We start from the raw sequence: 20,112 nt of genomic DNA, 5'->3' as shown, positions 1-20,112 counted from the left end.
CATGAATCAGTCAAGAATATAAGTGAGGCAAGGCTGGATAATAAATACGACTTTATATATTTTGTTTCAATATTGCTGATACAGTACAAGCAAATAAATGAATAAAATAAATAACAGAAAATGTTTTTGAAGTTCATACCGTATCGTTAGCAAACTTTTTCTCTGTCTGTCTGGTTTGCTGACTGCTGCATAATCCAGTTTATATCCCGCCCGTCACATTTGTTTACATTGAGTCAGAAAACAGTGACAGTACCGTTTTAATTACCATTTTAGTGTTTGAGCATCTTTCTTTTGTAGTATGTTTTGTAATTCATTTTTTGTTAAATCACAGAATGGGTGTTCAGCCATTTTCTCTTGTTGTGAGGAGTGCAGGGGAGGAAGGCCTTCCTTTGAAAAGGGCCAGGACTGACAGGGATGTGAACCAATCACATGACAGAAGGAGACTATAGCCTGGTAGTAGAAGGATGTCAGGGCAATAGTTCAATCTATTTTTGCTCCGATGATGAGGTTTTAACCAATCACAGACCAAGATTTACAATCACTATATATAATCAGTTAACTTATGTGATTAACAAGTGAATTGCTTTTTAGATCAATGTTTTTATTGCCTGTTAATCGCCCTTTGTCTTGATCCTCTCAGCATACCTTAATTAATTCACTGTGTCACTATTTTAATATGCAACACAATAAGTGCAGTCATCGTTTGAATAGAAAGCTAGTCACAGAACTGCATTCTGGAGCAAAGCAGTAAAAGTGAAGGACTTATGAATGGGAAGTGTTTTTTTTTTTTTTAACTTTCTAACAGTTCACTGGATAGAAAGACTGTTAGTTCCATCTAGTCTGCTGTACAACCTGTGTGCAGTAAGTACGCCATCACTTCTCAAAATAGCAGTTCTGCTACAAGCAGCAACATATGAAACAGTCAGTTTGGACATAGTACTTGTTTTTTTAGAAATTCAGGATTTCTGCAAGTCTGTGAACCAAGCTACATCATGTCAGTACAGTACAGGGTGTCCCGCGTGAAAGTAGTCCCGGCTTAAGTATTTCAGTTAGATGTTGGCATTCAGTCCATGCCCACGTTGGGAGTGGCATTCCTGTATGAAGCGAGTTTGTAATAACGAGGATTCCTGTACATGCCTGTGCTGCTCCATCATGGGATCATTTATTTATTATTTACTTGTACGTTGTAATACAGTGGGACAACCTGCATAACCAATGCTGTTGCAAAGTGGATAATTCTGACTTGTAATTTTATTTAAATTACCAAATTGATTTTAAAATATATATTGTTAAGGAACATAATAACCTGTACTCAGTGAATGCTTTGTTTTATTTAGATATTTTCAAGTTATAAAAAATAATTTGTAATCGTGAGATTAATCACAATTTTTGTTTTGAGAGAGAGTGAGAATAAATTAATTTGTGGTATACTGTTTTTATTCGCTGCAGGAGCATGCCACACATATTGTTCAACATTCACCCAGCCTCAGCTGCTTGCATTTATTCTTCATTCTCATTAGCATTAGCCTGAATCAGTAATTCTGTACTAAATTGCCATTTCACAGCTACTATTTCTGGCACAGGCTGCATTGTCATTTAAATGAAGAGTGTGATTATTTTATCATTAATGCTGATTTAAAATTAAACCCTGGAACACATTTCCTGTTTGTATGAAAGTCAATGCAGAATGGACAATCTAGTCATCCTTAATCAGAAGGACATTATTAAGTTATTGTGTCAGCATTAAACAAAAATACATATTTGAGTACATTAGATATTAATATGGAGCAGGTTATTGAGTCATAAGAAGCAGTGTAAGCATGATCCATCTTACCATCTTAGATCACTTAATCATATGATAAAATCAGCAATAATAAAAAAAACACATGCCAATTATTCTGACATTCTCCCTGTGTCGTCTTGTTTCTCCACCCCCTCCCCCCTCTCATCTCCCCTCTCTGCCTACCTCCATTCATGCATTGTAATAGAAAAAACAGTAGTGTATCCCTTTTCAATTTCCTGAAATACTGACACTGCAGGTGACAATCATTTGAACCTGTTTGTTACCCAGAAGACACGTCCGCACAACTGTAAGCAGACCAGCAATGGGATCTGGAATCAGAAAACATATAAATAGCACAGACCCTCATGCAAATCCACTTTACATTCCAGCCACCCTTTCCTTAAGAAGAGTTACACTTCAAACACAGTCCATTACCAACAGTGTATTTGTGAGAACCCTCGGGTCAGTGCACAACATGTCAAAGCTGCTGGATGGAGTGACCACACTATTCCACAGATTGATTCAGCACCACTGCAGTCTCATCAAGAGACACAAATAAAGCTTACTGGACAATTTAATGTCAAACTTGAAAGCTCCATATATCTGTTGCTAGCAATTGCCCTGTCCCTCATACCAATAATATAGATCAATACCAGAAAGCACTGCTCTAAAAATTCTAAACACTGAAAGCAATAACACGGGGTTGAGTGTGGTGATACAGGGTTGAGAGAGTTGTCACAGGGCTGAGAGAGGTGACACAGGGTTAAGAGTGGTGATACAGGGTTGAGAGAGGTGTCACAGGGCTAAGAGAGGTGATACAGGGTTGAGAGCAGTGATACAGGGCTGAGAGCAGTGATAAACACATATATAATTGTATTCCTCTTATTGGTGGTGTTCAAGGTCAGAGGATTCAGAGTTCACGGACAGTATGACAGCTTACTTGTGAAGAATTAATCACAAACTTCCAGCTCATATGGGAACTCATTTAATTAAATAAGCCTGATACAATTAACAAAACACAAATACAATTAAGCAATAAGGTAGAGCTCTTTACAGAAATCAGGTGAGGGTCATTGCTGTTGATCAGGCTAATTTACCATTCAAAGTGAAACAGGTGAAGAAGCAGCTGCTTGGATTTGTGCTGATTGCTGCTTCTCTTAGACTCAGAACAGCGATCCACACAAACCCAAGCAGCTGTTTTTGAATGGTAAAGTAGTAACCCAATCAACACCAGTGATCTTCACCTGATTGTCAGCCCCTGATTTCTGTGGAGAGCTCCATCAGAGTTATTGAATGATCACTTTGTGCAGCTCTAGCATCATCCCCAGTCAGTGCTGCCAGATCTGGCTTGTCTTGAAATCATCTTGCGGGTAAACACTGTCTTTGGTGGTTTAGTTATTTTTATCGTGCGTGTTCTTTTTCTATTCCTTTCTATTATGAGGTCATCACCAGCACACAGAACTTCAATCACCACGATGCCCACTAGTATATCACGTCTTTTTTCTGGAACTCTGCATTCAACAACATTCCGAATCACACAAACGCTTAGTTCTTTTTTTTATTTGTCACCAGTTTCAGATTTTTACAGAATGTATCCGCTGACAGTTCTGGACAATTTCATTTTACACGACTTTCTGAATACATGTTTTTTCCTGGACCGGCCGCATTTGATTTCATCAGATAAATTAAAATAAAAAACAGCGTTTCTGGTACCGGACATTGTGAGAAAAAAACAAGCAAAACACATAAATAAACACATAGTTTATAACATTACTTTTTTTAATAAATGTGTAGCACTTATTTCTGCTTTTTTAATATATATATATATATATATATATATATATATATATATATATATATATATATATATATATATAATCTCTTTTCCGTGTGGAAATCAAAATAGTCTTTCTGTACCATGCCATTGAATAGGAATTAGGAACCAGATTCCCTACGTGCCACTACTGATGGTACACGAATTGGAGTCTCTGTCTCCGATAACCGGCACGTATTTTAAATGTTTGCAGAGTCAAGTCACACACATCTCCTCATTCCTGCACAATTGTGCGATTCAGTCAGTCGTCCTTGTGATGCAATGAAGAGAACATTAGGAACTTCTATTACAAACTACAGTACTAAAGTTTAATAAGGCTAACAATGTTGTTTTTAGTAAAAATGCTGATGAAGAAGCCAATTTGTGTTTTTCAAAGCAGCCAAAAACTGCACTTACATTTAAGATTTAATATATATATATATATACAAGTACTGTGCAAAAGTTTTAGGCAGGTGTGAAAAAATGCTGTAAAGTAAGAATGCTTTCAAAAATAGACATGTTAATAGTTTATATTTATCAATTAACAAAATGCAAAGTGAATGAACAGAAGAAAAATCTACATCAAATCAATATTTGGTGTGACCACCCTTTGCCTTCAAAACAGCATCAATTCTTCTAGGTACACTTGCACACAGTTTTTGAAGGAACTCGGCAGGTAGGTTGGCCCAAACATCTTGGAGAACTAACCACAGTTCTTCTGTGGATTTAGGCAGCCTCAGTTGCTTCTCTCTCTTCATGTAATCCCAGACAGACTCGATGATGTTGAGATCAGGGCTCTGTGGGGGCCATACCATCACTTCCAGGACTCCTTGATCTTCTTTACGCTGAAGATAGTTCCTAATGACTTTCACTGTATGTTTGGGGTCATTGTCATGCTGCAGAATAAATTTGGGGCCAATCAGATGCCTCCCTGATGGTATTGCATGATGGATAAGTATCTGCCTGTACTTCTCAGCATTGAGGAGACCATTAATTCTGACCAAATCCCCAACTCCATTTGCAGAAATGCAGCCCCAAACTTGCAAGGAACCTCCACCATGCTTCACTGTTGCCTGCAGACACTCATTCGTGTACCGCTCTCCAGCCCTTCGGCGAACAAACTGCCTTCTGCTACAGCCAAATATTTCAAATTTTGACTCATCAGTCCAGAGCACCTGCTGCCATTTTTCTGCACCCCAGTTCCTGTGTTTTCGTGCATAGTTGAGTCGCTTGGCCTTGTTTCCACGTCGGAGGTATGGCTTTTTGGCCGCAAGTCTTCCATGAAAGCCACTTCTGACCAGACTTCTCCAGACAGTAGATGGGTGTACCAGGGTCCCACTGTTTTCTGCCAATTCTGAGCTGATGGCACTGCTGGACATCTTCCGATTGCGAAGGGAAGTAAGCATGATGTGTCTTTCATCTGCTGCAGTAAGTTTCCTTGGCCGACCACTGCGTCTACGGTCCTCAACGTTGCCCATTTCTTTGTGCTTCTTCAAAAGAGCTTGGACAGCACATCTGGAAACCCCTGTCTGCCTTGAAATTTTTGCCTGGGAGAGACCTTGCTGATGCAGTATAACTACCTTCTGTCTTGTTGCTGTGCTCAGTGTTGCCATGGTGTATGACTTTTGACAGAAAACTGTCTTCAGCAACCTCACCTTGTTAGCTGAGTTTGGCTGTTCCTCACCCAGTTTTATTCCTTCTGCACAGCTGTTTCTGTTTCAGTTAATGATTGTGTTTCAACCTACATATTGAATTGATGATCATCAGCACCTGTTTGGTATAATTGTTTAATCATACACCTGACTATATGACTACAAAATCCCTGACTTTGTGCAAGTGTACCTAGAAGAATTGATGCTGTTTTGAAGGCAAAGGGTGGTCACACCAAATATGGATTTGATTTAGATTTTTCTTCTGTTCACTCACTTTGCATTTAGTTAATTGATAAATATAATCTATTAACATGTCTATTTTTGAAAGCATTCTTACTTTACAGCATTTTTTCACACCTGCCTAAAACTTTTGCACAGTACTGTATATATATATATATATATATATATATATATATATATATATATATATATATATATATACAATCTTAAATGTAAGTGCAGTTTTTGGCTGCTTTGAAAAACACAAATTGGCTTCTTCATCAGCATTTTTACTAAAAACAACATTGTTAGCCTTATTAAACTTTAGTACTGTAGTTTGTAATAGAAGTTCCTAATGTTCTCTTCATTGCATCACAAGGACGACTGACTGAATCGCACAATTGTGCAGGAATGAGGAGATGTGTGTGACTTGACTCTGCAAACATTTAAAATACGTGCCGGTTATCGGAGACAGAGACTCCAATTCGTGTACCATCAGTAGTGGCACGTAGGGAATCTGGTTCCTAATTCCTATTCAATGGCATGGTACAGAAAGACTATTTTGATTTCCACACGGAAAAGAGATTGCTTCATCAGTGCGCGTGCATCGAAATTATTCTTAAGTTCACTCTTAAGTCAAGGCTCTGCCTATTGAAAGAAGTTCCGGAACTCTGTTCCTGCGCGTTCTGGAATTCTGTTCCGGCGCGTTCCTGCTCGACTACACCACTGCTGCAAAGTAACAACTACCAAACAACAAAGGAAGTGACATTGTACCAGGAAGAAGCATGACCGTAACTTGCTATGAGGACACCGAGGTCGTATCTTCGGTTGTTTTTTTGCATCATCAATGCTGATGCTCAGGTAAAAATTCTGGTGAAGTACAAAAAACTCCTTCATTTTCTCTGTTGGTTTGACATGTAACATATATTTGGAGGTTGAACAGTAAATACCAAGCAGTCCTATAAATACTGCCAGCTATAGCTTGAAACCTAAGTGTGACCTCAGTAGAATGTCAGCTCTGGCTACGATGCTGGAAAGAAAGAAGTACTGTACAGGATTTCTTTTTTAACAACGTTCTGAAAAAATCCCAATTAAAAAAAAAGTAAAAAAAAAACAAGCAAAGAACAAAAATATCTGCAAATATCTGCAAGTGTTTTATAAGAGGTAAGAAGAGGTTAGCACTGGAAGGTGAAGTCTGATGTCGATCGCATTTATCTTACCTGAATTCGGCTTTTTCTATTGTGAGACTACCCTGGCGGGACTGATTGCTGTGCAAATTCGAGAGAGGGATGGTAAACAAAGCAAAACAAGAGAATTTCAGAGCCAATACTGTGAGATGTGAAAATGGAGCTTGTTCCATATATATAATAGACCATTGAAAATAATAGGGTCCCTACACAGTTACAGCGAACACGGTTCAAAAATGTACTTGGGACCCAACAGGCTGAATTCATGAGAAGGAATCCACATTATTTGAAACTAGTTGGTTTGATCACAGTTCAAGCATCCACCAAGGTTAACAAAATAAATACTGCAACATAATTTCAGGCCAATTGGGTGTCTGTGTTCACTAAGAGATGCGTTGAGACCACTATCTGGATGTTAACCCAGGTATCAATACTGCCACTCCCTCCCCTCCTGCTATTATTTTTATTTTATTGAAAGGCACAAGATTAACCATTAAGACATGACGTGACAGTTTACATGAGGCATGCCCCACGGCCACACTTACAGAACACACAGGAAACAACGACCAGCCCAGACACGATACTTTGTTTTGAATTCTTTTTCAGTCCAGGGGTACAGAAATAGCTAAAAGAATGCCATTCTCAAAATAACTTTAATTACCACTTCTAGTCTGAGCTGCGAACCTGAAGCTGTGTAAAAGATGAGTCTGCAATGCATATCGAGTCTGAGCTGTGTAACACACAAGTCTGCAATGCATACTGAGTCTGAGCTGTGTAACTGAAGCTGTGTAGCACATGAGTCTGCAATGCATACCGAGTCTGAGCTGTGTAACTGAAGCTGTGTAGCACATGAGTCTGCAATGCATACCGAGTCTGAGCTGTGTAACTGAAGCTGTGTAGCACATGAGTCTGCAATGCATACCGAGTCTGAGCTGTGTAACTGAAGCTGTGTAACACATGAGTCTGCAATGCATACCGAGTCTGAGCTGTGTAACTGAAGCTGTGTAACACATGAGTCTGCAATGCATACCGAGTCTGAGCTGTGTAACACACGAGTCTGCAATGCATACCGAGTCTGAGCTGTGTAACTGAAGCTGTGTAACACATGAGTCTGCAATGCATACCAAGGCTGAGCTGTGTAACTGAAGCTGTGTAACACACGAGTCTGCAATGCATACCAGGCTCTCGGACCCAGTGAGGCTGCAAACCACAGACTCCATGAATAGTATGTATATCAATGACAAATTATTTTTTTTTATTTTTTATTTCTTAGCAGATGCCCTTATCCATTGGAACATCATTACTTTTTCACATCCTCATTATACAATACAAAGGACAAGAGGCTCTGAGATGGGAATGCATTTTTACTAAGTTCTTTCACCTTTAATGGAATGGCAATAACTTGTATATTGACAAATTCTGTTGAATCCTATGTAGGCCCACTTTTGTTTATTCTACAGTAATTCTTCTTTTTTTATATTATCTTAGAACAACTTGAGTCTTCAGCCTCCCAGAGTCTATTCTAAACTAGTGAACTGAGTCGGTGTGCCTGGGAATCAAAGCCACAGCCCTCCAGTCCACACGCACACACCGCTGCCCACCGACAGCTCATTCTCTTGCTTCATTTGCTAAGAAATTTCCTGTTGGGAGTTTCAGGTCCCGTTCTTAGACTATATCATGAGTTAGTTATCCAGGAATACTGGGTAATTATAAAGAAAATGTTGATGTTATCTGGGCACAATGCCTGAAAGGGAAGTTCCAGAACAAAACAATTGTACATAGACATGATGACAGCTAAGCACCAGACTCATATACTGGCATAATCATATACTGTGCAGAATGAACCGAATCCACCTTGCAGAATTACTACATGAGAGAGGCTCTATGTGACTACCCCCAACTTCCACAAGCGCCTAAAGACAATTCAGTGTGTTTAAACTGCTAATACTAATATAATAAAATACGTCTGATTCCATGTCCATTTTAAAACACTGTTTGAAATGATTTAGCCTTTTTACATTGCTACTGCTATTCTGATATTATTAAATGAATAAATGAAGTCTTAATCTGACAAACAGTTCCTCTGTCATGTATGTTCACATTTTACTGTACAGTACGATAGTTCAGTAGAATACTGCATCGATTTTACATCTGAGCCACTTTTGAATGTAGGTGATTGAATTGCAGTGCTGTAGATTGACTCCGGGTAGTGCTGTCACTGAACAGACAGAGAAGCAGAGCTTTTATTGAACAGAGGCTAGAAGGATTGCAGTGCTCAAAGACAAAGACTGCCAGGCATGTCTGACATTGCTGCTATTTCCCTGTCACAAGGATGTGAAAATTGTATCTGGGGGAAAGGAATGAAGGCGAATGCTGTTAGTGTAATCCATCAGTTATCATGAAGTCTGATGGTCTTGAATGGCTAGCAAAAAAAGAAGATTTTCAATTGATAATAATAACAAGTGTTGGACCAGATGCATGCATGCACAGCGATTGGAGAAGCATGTTTGTTATTCATTTGATTCCACTTATACCCCTGGATGCTAAATATCTTGCTATCTCTGATATCTATGATCAATAGATAATCATCTACTCTTCAAACACATGCAACAGATTTTAACAAGCAAGCCGTCTCACAAATGCAGTGCAACCCTTAAATATGATTCATTTTCTAGGAATGCATAATGGCTCAGGGAGAGGCATTCATTAATATTCTCAATCTACTTCAAAGCAGCTCAGAATGTCCGTTTAAGAGATGAATTGACTTGGTGTTTATTGCCAATTTAGTAACAGTCCAAACTGATGCAAAGACCTTGGTAAAGAGGCCTGTACATATCTAAAGTGTGAAAGCACCGCTCTTTAAGATCAGTTTAATAAAGCCCATTGTGAGGCATTATCACGCTCTGTCTGAACAGCTGAACCGGTTTGCATGTCTGATGGATCAGATCCAGGTTTGTTGCAGAGAGCCACACAAGCCAGGCATTGTGAGAGAAGCTCACAGCACCATCGAGCCTCTCTGCTAGTACTGGCACATTTCACAGACTCAAACCAGCAGCTACTGTACTTCCAAATGTGTGAAGCAGGTGACAGCTGCTTTGGTTAAGAGGATGGATAAATGGGTCCAGTTTCCTGAAGCCCTCCACTGGGAGCTGCATGTTAGGTCAGGTGTTGCTGGGATCTCTGGAGTGCACCCTCTGTTACACCCTGCCTTTTAACAAAGTCTTGCTAATTGTAGGGATAGAGAGCAAGTTCAAGGTACCTTATGATATCAACTTAGGCTTGTACCAAAACCTCTTGGCTTGTATAAAGAAACAGTCTTTTATCAGTAACGTTGTTTTAGCACAAAGGAAGGGGGGCAGTAATAATGTTAGAACAGCTACAAATAGGTAAGATTTCAAAGCATTGATTTGCACTTCTTAGGAACAATTTAATTAAAAAGATTGTATTTCGTTAGTTTAAACTATCAGACACAGACCTGCTTTTTCTCTCCACTGCAATATAACATTGTAACCCTTTCCTTATCTGATCTATTATCACTGAAGCACAGTGACGCTAAAGGCTTTAAAGTCTTTAATGCTGTGCCAAAGAAAACTGGAACAACTGGAAAACTATCATGCAATATGTCACACATTTCTGTAGATTGAATTTAACGCGTCTGTAAATACAGCACATGGCCTGACAGAAAATAAAAACATTGTGTTCTGTGTGGATATCTAGGAATACATTGTTCCCAGAACAAAACGGTTCCTTATTCAACGGGTTTTACTCCCGACACACCTCAGTCCATCATCCTAAAGCAATCCTAGTCTGTTCCATAAGCAGTAGTCCAAAGAGTTTTTCAATCCTATTCCATACATGTCCCTTAATCTACTATTGTAACAATGAAGTGCCAGATGTTAAGAACCAAACTGAAAGCACTTTTTGAACAAGTACAACAAACCCAAACCCATAGTGGACATTTACAAGAAGCAAACAGCAGCACTTCTACCATGAATACTGCAGATTAACCAAACATGCCATTGGCATCTGAGGTGCCTTTTTGTCCAGTTCTAAATGATCACCACGTGAGCTTTATATGCAAAATGGGAATCTATCTGAAAAAAACACTTTCAAGTAGAAAACATACTTTAAAAGCTGGGCCACCAGCTGAACTACAGAGGATGCTAAAACGTTTCAAATGTTTGATGTCCCTTTCTGGAAGATTGTTTCAGTATATGAAGTGGATTGCTTTCAGGAGTGAGAAGAGAATATAGAAGAAATGTTTTTGATTTTTTTCCTGTGACAAATGGTACAAGATTATCTTGAACTATTGCCAGCAAATGCTGAATAAAAACCAGCTGCTTTGTAAAGTGGTTTTAGTGCTTTCTAATGATGCCTATTCTGCTTCCTCTGTTCTATAGGGTATGCATCCACTGAATTCGATTCTTCTGGAATGTTTGGTGTAACTTTAGAATGTATGCTTACCATCTCGTCACCCGTCAGAAAAGCAGATACTGCAAAAAATTAAAATAATTGTTACAGTGATTATAGCCTGTTACAGTCTGTTGCAGTGATTACAGTATGCAACAGTGATGATGGTCTGTTACAGTGATTACAGACCATCATTACAGTGCAGTGTGGAGTAGTGGTTAGGGCTCTGGACTCTTGACCGGAGGGTTGTGGGTTCGATTCCAGGTGGGGGACACTGCTGCATTCCCCTTGAGCAAGGTACTTTACCTAGATTTCTCCAGTAAAAACCCAACTGTATAAATGGGTGATTGTATGTAAAAAATAATGTGATATCTTGTACCAATTGTAAGTCGCCCTGGATAAGGGCGTCTGCTAAGAAATAAATACATACAAATAAAAATAAATGTAGTCTGTTACAGTGATTACAGTCTGTTACAGTGATTATAGTCTGCCCAACATGAAGTGACATGAGTTGGGTTCGATTCAACCTACCCCCCCCCCTTAGATGCACTTTCTTTCAAGTCTATGGCACTTCCTATCCCTTCAAGTCTATGACACTTCTTATCTCTTCAAGTCTATGACACTTCTTATCTCTTCAAGTCTATGACACTTCTTATTACCTCAAAGTGCACTTCAGTGCATTGGCTGTGACAGCAGCAAAAGTGATTTTAAAATAGGCTTTTTTCAGTACTAATTAGAATGTAGTAGATTGCACATGTGATCATATAAGTATTTACCAGCCCACATAAACAATGGCTTAACCTGCTAACATTGTCTTTATATATCTGTGATGTAAGTGCACACATGAACCTGAGATAGAGCAGATTACTAACGCATTGGAATGAGACCACTAATTATTATTATTATTATTATTATTATTATTTATTTCTTAGCAGACGCCCTTATCCAGGGCGACTTACAATCGTAAGCAAAAACATTTCAAGCGTTACAATACAAGTAATACAATAAGAGCAATTACTGAAACAGGCAGAAACTGACTGAAACAGGGCAACAGATCTACATGGAACTGTCTAATTAGCAAAGGGACTCAAATAATAAAACCAAATGAAGAAACACAACAGTCCAATGGAAGCACTTTGGATTGCCCTTTGGTGAAAGAGGATGTAGTACTATTGGTTCTCCAGCAGGTGGAACTCGTGGCCTGCATTGTTCTGGGCTTGTCTATAGGCATTCCTTCATACTGTATTACAGTACTCTGTTTCTCTAATAGCTCTCTCTTTCAAATATTCGACACCAAAAAATGAAAAATAAAGATACCATTTTGAAAGGAAAAAATTGATTGTTCACCCATCATTGAGATCTGCTGCATCTGTAGAAAATACAGAAATACTAAATGAAATTCAAATGAAATGCCAAACGTTTCAATGAGAGCATTTGATCCAGTGTGTTAATGGGACCAGTCGATCCAGTGTGTTAATGGGACCAGTCGATCCAGTGTGTTAATGGGACCAGTCGATCCAGTGTGTTAATGGGACCAGTCGATCCAGTGTGTTAATGGGACCAGTCGATCCAGTGTGTTAATGGAACCAGTCGATCCAGTGTGTTAATGGGACCAGTCGATCCAGTGCGTTAATGGGACCAGTCGATCCAGTGTGTTAATGGGACCAGTCGATCCAGTGTGTTAATGGAACCAGTCGATCCAGTGTGTTAATGGGACCAGTCGATCCAGTGCGTTAATGGGACCAGTCGATCCAGTGTGTTAATGGGACCAGTTGATCCAGTGTGTTAATGGGACCAGTGTACAGAATCAGAATGTACGTGACGGAGGGACACACTGGAGGGACTGAAACAGGGAGGCTTGATTCTAGTCATTTCTAACCGGTTTCATTTCCTACCATGTGTTTTAATGTCTCTTTTAACCAACAGCAGAAGCAGACAGCTACACACCCTCCAAACTACCTCATTCAACAGAACGATAGGTTGCGGATGCAACCTCGGTTCCCTGAAAGAGAAAATAACCATCAAGGTATGGGATATTGCCGTCAGGCAGTAGCGATTGGCTGAGCTTTTATAGCAAAGCTGCCGATAGGCCTCTGCGCGAGCTGCCACGTAAGCCCGCCCCCTTGGGAGCTTACTATACGCAGCGCGCAGAGACTCACTTCCTCTTTTGCTCTTCAGGCCGTGAAGGCTTCTGAAGCGACCACGCGGCTTGATGGTTATTTTCTCTTTCAGGGAACCGGGGTTGCATCCGCAACCTATCGTTCCCTTTCAAGTCGAAAATAACCATCAAGGTATGGGAACAGTGTACCCAAGCCGTCGCGAGGGAGGATTCTCGGCAGTAGGACAGACTTACGTCATAACGCAACTGCGTAGGCAGAACATCTAGGCATATGCGGAGCTGCGCCTCAGCGTCTATGCTCGTAATGACACCTGTCTTAAAGGTGGAACAGTCAACACCATGCTATCAACCACTCTATACGTCCGCATCCTGAGGCGTCGTAGAGTGTAAAACAGATGCTCCAAACAGTGGAGCAGAGGAATCCAGTACATTTAACCTGTAAAACCTCATGAAAGTATGCGGCGTAGCCCAACTGGCTGCCGCGCAAATATCAGACACCGGCACCCCTCGAAAGAGGGCCCAGGATGTCGCCATACCCCTGGTAGAATGCGCCTTCAACTGCCCTGGTGGTGGAAGGCCTGCAGATTCATACGCTAATTTAATAGCATCCACTATCCAGTGGGAAAGGCGCTGTTTAGACAGCGGCTGACCCAAAGATCTAGAACCATGGCATATGAACAACTGTTCTGTCTGCCTCACAGTCTTTGTACGGTCCATATAACACCTCAATGCCCTCACGGGGCAGAGCATGTGTAACCGCTCTTCCTCTGGGGAAGAAAAAGGAGGAGGATGGAACGCCATCAACTCGACTGACTGGTTCATGTGGAACGGGGATATAACCTTTGGTAAAAAGGCCGGATTAGGGCGCATGGAGACCTTAGAACCGTCTCCTGCAAAACGAGTACAAGAAGGATGCACTGAAAGTGCATGTAACTCGCTCACGCGTTTTGCTGATACCACAGCCAGCAAAAAAGCTGTCTTAATAGATATGAGCTTCATATCCACGCTGTGGAGAGGCTCAAACGGTGCCTTGGTAAGGGCTTCTAGCACCACATCAAGGCTCCACGACGGTAAACTGGTCGTTCTTGGAGGCCGCAAGCGTCTTGCACCTTTCAGAAACTGAGATGCCAAAAAATGGCAACCAGGTGATAACCCGTCAATGCGTACATGACAAACCGAAATGGCGGCTAAATACACTTTAAGTGTAGAAGGAGTTTTCCCTTCATCCAGCAGTTTCTGTAGAAACTGCAATATTACTGCCATAGGACAGGAGACTGGGTCGTGGCTCTCAGCCAGACACCAACTCTGAAACAGCTGCCACTTATACGCATACTGCGACCTAGTAGAGGGCGCTCTCGCACTCTGGATGGTCGATATAACTGCAGTCGAAAGCCCTAAGGCTGACAGGCGCTCCCGCTCAGGGGCCAAGCCCACAACTGCATGAGTTTGGGGTTCGGATGCCAAAGCTGTCCTTGAGCTTGGGACAACAAGTCCGCTCGCAAAGGGAGTTCCCTCGGGCGACCGTGCAGTAACTGCACTAGACTCGGGAACCATATTCTCCGAGGCCACCGAGGAGCGATCAGAATCACTGTCGCTCGCTCTACCCTGACCTTCTCCAAGAAGGCGGGGAGCATCGGAATCGGTGGAAAGGCATACAGGAGCCCTGGCGGCCATTCGTGAGCCAGTGCATCCACCCCCAGGGGGCTGTCGAGGTCCTTCACCGAGAACCATAGAGGACAGTGCGTGGTCTCTCGCGAAGCGAAGAGATCGACCTGCGCTGTGCCGAACCATTCCCAGATGCGCTCCACCACTTGAGGGTGGAGACGCCATTCGCCCGCAAGAGGACCTCCTCTGGACAGGAGATCCGCTGCGTAATTGACTCTGCCCGGCAGATGAACTGCACGCAGAGAGGCTAAGCGCGGTTGAGCCCAGAGCAACAGCCGCGTTACCATCTGGTGAAGACTGGGGGACCGCAATCCGCCCTGGCGATTGATATACGCCACTACTGTGGTGTTGTCTGACCGCACTAACACGTGCTTGTCTAGAAGCACTGGCAAGAAGTGCCGGAGGGCGAGGTCCACCGCTCTGAGCTCCAGAGCGTTGATGTGGGCTGACCTCCAGGGTCCTGACCACACTCCACGGGTCCCTGTCCCGTTCCAGACTGCTCCCCAACCGTGGTTGGAAGCGTCGGTCGTGATGACCTGCCTTCTGAAAATGGGACCCAAGCGTACGCCTTGGCGGAGGTTTGACGGAACTCTCCACCAGCGTAGCGCTTCCCAGCAGGCTCGGGATACCCTTAGCCTGCGGTGTTTGTCTCTCCGCGGATGCAACGCGAAGGCATTGAACCAGGCCTGCAGAGGTCTCTGGTGTAGTAAGCCCAAAGGAAGGGCTTGTGAGGCGGCAGCCATCAACCCCAGCATGCGCTGACACAGCTCCATGCTGACTGTTTGTCTCAACCTGAATAGGGAAAGACACCGCTCTATTGAGGCAACTCTTTGTGTCGACAGGGTCGCTTCCATGGACACTGAGTCCAGATGCAGACCCAAGAACTCGGTCTGTTGGCTCGGCACTAGGCGGCTCTTTTCTGAATTGATCTTCAGACCTAGCCGCCGAAGATGGTCTGTAACCATCACTGTGTGCTGTGCCACCTGCTCCTTTGACTGCGCGCAGACGAGCCAGTCGTCCAGATAATTCAGCAGTCGGACACCTTGAGCCCGCAAGGGAGCTAGAATGGCATCCATACATTTCGAAAAGGTTCGAGGAGCTAGTGACAGGCCGAACGGAAGGACACAAAACTCGTATACCCTGCTCTGGAATGCGAAACGCAGATACTTCCTGTGACCCGGGCAGATGGGAACGTGAAAGTACGCATCTGTCAGGTCCACGGTGGTGAACCAGTCGCCGTGTCGGACTGACTGGATGATGTGCCTGTGCGTAAGCATCCTGAACGATAACACCCGCAGGTATTTGTTCAGTACTCGCAGATCTAAAATAGGACGGAGCCCGCCGTCCTTCTTGGGCACCAGGAAGTATTTGGAATAGAACCCCTGGTCGATCAGAGCAGGGTCTACTTGTTGAATGGCACGCTTGCTGAGCAATGCTTGTATTTCCACATTCAGAGCTGAGGACTGAACCGAGTCCTTCACTGCAGTTACGACCACCCCCCGAAAGGGGGGAGGTTTTAACTGGAACTGAAGGGTGTACCCGGTGGATATAGTTTTGTGCACCCAGATGTCGTTGGTGCATTGTTGCCAGAACTGGAGCTGGGAGACAGTGTAGGGGAGGGTTAACAGCTGCCTGGTGTTCTCAGGGCTGTTTGGGCTGGGCTCGTTCGCGAGGGGCCTGGCCAGAGCCCCGAGGGCGTGGCTTGGCACCACCTCTAGGGCGCCACCCTCCGCGCTGCGGTCTTGAAAAAGGAGGTTGACCGCGCGCTGCTGTGCTTGAGGGAGAGGTCTTAGTCCCCCCTGGCCGTGGCTGGTGCTGTGGTGGTGCCCTGCGCCACTGATGTTCCTGAGGCCGCTTCGGCTGGAACGACGGTTTTGGCCACATTTTCGCCATCTGCTGTGACGCCTCCCGCGCCTTGGCGGAGCGTTGCAGCATCTCCTCCACCGCTGGACCAAATGTGTGTCCCGGTGTAATTGGGGCATCCAGCAACGGGGCCTTATCAGGTTCCTGCACTCTCGCCTGCGAGAGCCAGAGCTGCCTTCTGGCCACCACCAGAGACGCGATGCTCCTGCCCTGAGCCCGCGCGTTGAGCTGGGCCAGCTTCACCAGCAGTTGACTGACGGTCCCCAACTCGCTTCTGAGGGCCGCCGAAGGGCACTCAGGCAGGTCTTTAATTAATGCCGCTTGGTAGACCGTCAGCAAGCTGGCCACATTAGAGAGCTTGACCGCCTCTGTGGCCGCAGCGTACCCCTTCTTGAGGTGTACCTCAGTGGTCCTGCACTGCTTATTGGGGCATGCAGGATCTTTCGTCAGCCCCGATAGTGTTGGCGTCTTCACCAACGCGGCGAACGCAGCGTCCACAGGTGGGAAGGACGCCAACCCAGCCTCACTTGCCCCTTGCATGTTAAAGGCCGAGGCCTTGCGAGAAGTCGCCGGGGCAGAGGCCGGAGCCCCCCAGGTGGACTGTACCTCCTTAATAAAGTCCGGGAATGCCGGAAGCATCCTGGACTGACTGGACTGGGCTGAAGGCGACTCAAACAAGGAGCGCCGAGGCGGCTCCGCCATCGGCCACTCGACGCCCAAGTGGCGGGTTGCTCTGTCCACCACAGACCACGTAGGGTCATTGGTGTCCAGCACGTGGAGCTCGTCCTCAGAGTGCTGGGAGGCTACCTCAGCCTCCTGTCCCCCTCTAGGATGTCAGATGCGTCTCTAGACAGCGCATCGATATCCCACTCCCCTTGAGACTGCACTGGAGGAGCGACGACCGGTGCAGGTTGTGGAGGGGCCACTGGCTGACTAGCAATGGGCCCAGTCGGTTGTCCTGGGACTGGAGGCACCACATTTGCTAAGGACATGAGGATGGACTGCTGCCCCATCATAACCTCCATGAATTGGGACATTTTGGAGGTTAGCTCTGCCACCCCCGACCTGTCTCTGTATCGCCTGTCCCGACGAGGGGAACGAGAGCGTGCTCTCCGTCGAGGCGATCTGGAGTGCGACCTAGACTCCCGACGGGGGCGTACCCTACGAGGGGAGGGGCTGCGCTCCCGAGCGCGTCTGGTGGGGGACCTCTGACCAGCCGTTAGCTGGGAGGACGGGCTCCTGGAGAGCTGCAGCCGCCCTGGCGGCGTCGCCGTAGATGACGGCGGGGCAGAAATGGTGTGGGACGATCCAGTGGAAGGAGAGCGCCCACCCACTGCTTTCTTCGCCCTTTGGCGGAGGGTGCGTGTCTGGAAACCAGCACAAAGATGGCAAAAAGCCCTATCCGCCAACGCGGATGCGGCGTGCTCTGGCCCCAGACACGCCACACAGTCCTCATGGGGATCGCTCGCTGGCAATTTTGCCTGGCAGGTGACGCAACGGTGGAACCCGGACATGGTTGCCGAAGCGTGGACGTGCCCTGGTCGTAAAGGCGTCGATGCGCCAAGCGTCGAGCGCCGAAGCGTCGAGCGTTGAGGTGCGTGCACCGAGCGTCAAGGCGTCGAAGCGCCGAGCGTCGAGGTGCGTGCACCGAGCGAGCGCCGAAGTGCGTGCACCGAGCGTCGAGGTGCGTGCACCGAGCGTCAAGGCGTCGAAGCGCCGAGCGTCGAGGTGCGTGCACCGAGCGTCGAGCGTCGAGGTGCGTGCACCGAGCGTCGAGCGTCGAGCGTCGAGGTGCGTGCACCGAGCGTCAAGGCGTCGATGCGCCGAAGCGTCGAGCGTCGAGGTGCGTGCACCGAGCGTCGAGCGTCGAGGTGCGTGCACCGAGCGTCGAGGTGCGTGCACCGAGCGTCGAGGCGCCGACGCGCCGAGCGTCGAGCGCCGAAGCGTCGAGCGTCGAGGTGCGTGCACCGAGCGTCGAGCGCCGAAGCGTCGAGCGTCGAGGTGCGTGCACCGAGCGTCGAGGCGTCGACGCGCCGAGCGTCGAGCGCCGAAGCGTCGAGCGTCGAGGTGCGTGCACCGAGCGTCGAGGCGTCGACGCGCCGAAGCGTCGAGCGTCGAGGTGCGTGCACCGAGCGTCGAGGCGTCGACGCGCCGAAGCGTCGAGCGTCGAGGTGCGTGCACCGAGCGTCGAGCGCCGAAGCGTCGAGCGTCGAGGTGCGTGCACCGAGCGTCGATGCGCCGAAGTCCCCAAGCGCAGACGCGCTAGCACCAAGCGCTGATGCGCTGCACAAAGCGCCGAAGCGCTGCACCAAGTGGCAAAGTGCCGACACCAAGCGCCTAAGCGCAGCACGCCGGAGCGTGAGTACCGAGCGTAGAACGCTAGCACAGACGCCTAAGCGTCAGCTGACCCGCAGAGCGGAGACGCTATGTGCTGGTACAGTGTCTTATGCTGTGCACTACTTACCTGCTGGTGCTGGGGATAGAGGCTTAGTGGTCGTCTTCCTCTGTGTAGTGAATGGGATTTTTTTTTTTTTTTTTTGCTGCAGCAGTACTGCTGGTGGTGATTATGTGACTGGGACACAGTATATGTGGGCACAGTACAACTACCACGCGTTTTTTTTTGTTTTTTGTTTTTTTTTACCGCAGGCAGTACGTGGGAGACAGCAGAGCAGGCTCCACACACACGCGGTCTAGCCAAGGCAAGACCGGGGCTGCAGACACGCGCGCGGCCAAGGCCAACGCAACGTGCGTCACAAATATATACAATACACACAGAAAAATATATATTTTAATACAACCCAAAACACAACACAATAATCAAAATTAATTAATAAAGGAAAGACGGGAGACCACGAGAAACGCGATGCAAGCAAAGCGTGAAGGAAATATATAAAATATATAAAAATATACACAATATATAAAATCCTTAAATAATAATAATAACGACTCCGAAGAGTGTAACTGAAATAAACTCGGAGAAGGGGCAAAAACCAGCTTCTCAAGCTTTAAGCTTTTTGAGTACAGTCAGCTACAGGCTCTAATACCTACCGCTACCAATGCTGAAGACAAAAGAGGAAGTGAGTCTCTGCGCGCTGCGTATAGTAAGCTCCCAAGGGGGCGGGCTTACGTGGCAGCTCGCGCAGAGGCCTATCGGCAGCTTTGCTATAAAAGCTCAGCCAATCGCTACTGCCTGACGGCAATATCCCATACCTTGATGGTTATTTTCGACTTGAAAGGGAACCGGGAATGAATTACTAAGCCTGGTAAATAACGATCTATTCAGTAACGACAATTTGACAGAAAACACATAATAGGATATATTTAGTGAGGGATAGGGGAGCCTCATTTCCTCAAATCTTACTTACTCGATCTAATCAAAAGTGATCTAAATACCACAACAT

Source organism: Acipenser ruthenus, chromosome 31 (assembly GCF_902713425.1).
Source record: "Acipenser ruthenus chromosome 31, fAciRut3.2 maternal haplotype, whole genome shotgun sequence".
NCBI classification, from domain to species: domain Eukaryota; kingdom Metazoa; phylum Chordata; class Actinopteri; order Acipenseriformes; family Acipenseridae; genus Acipenser; species Acipenser ruthenus.
Note: the sequence above shows the minus strand (reverse complement) of the source record.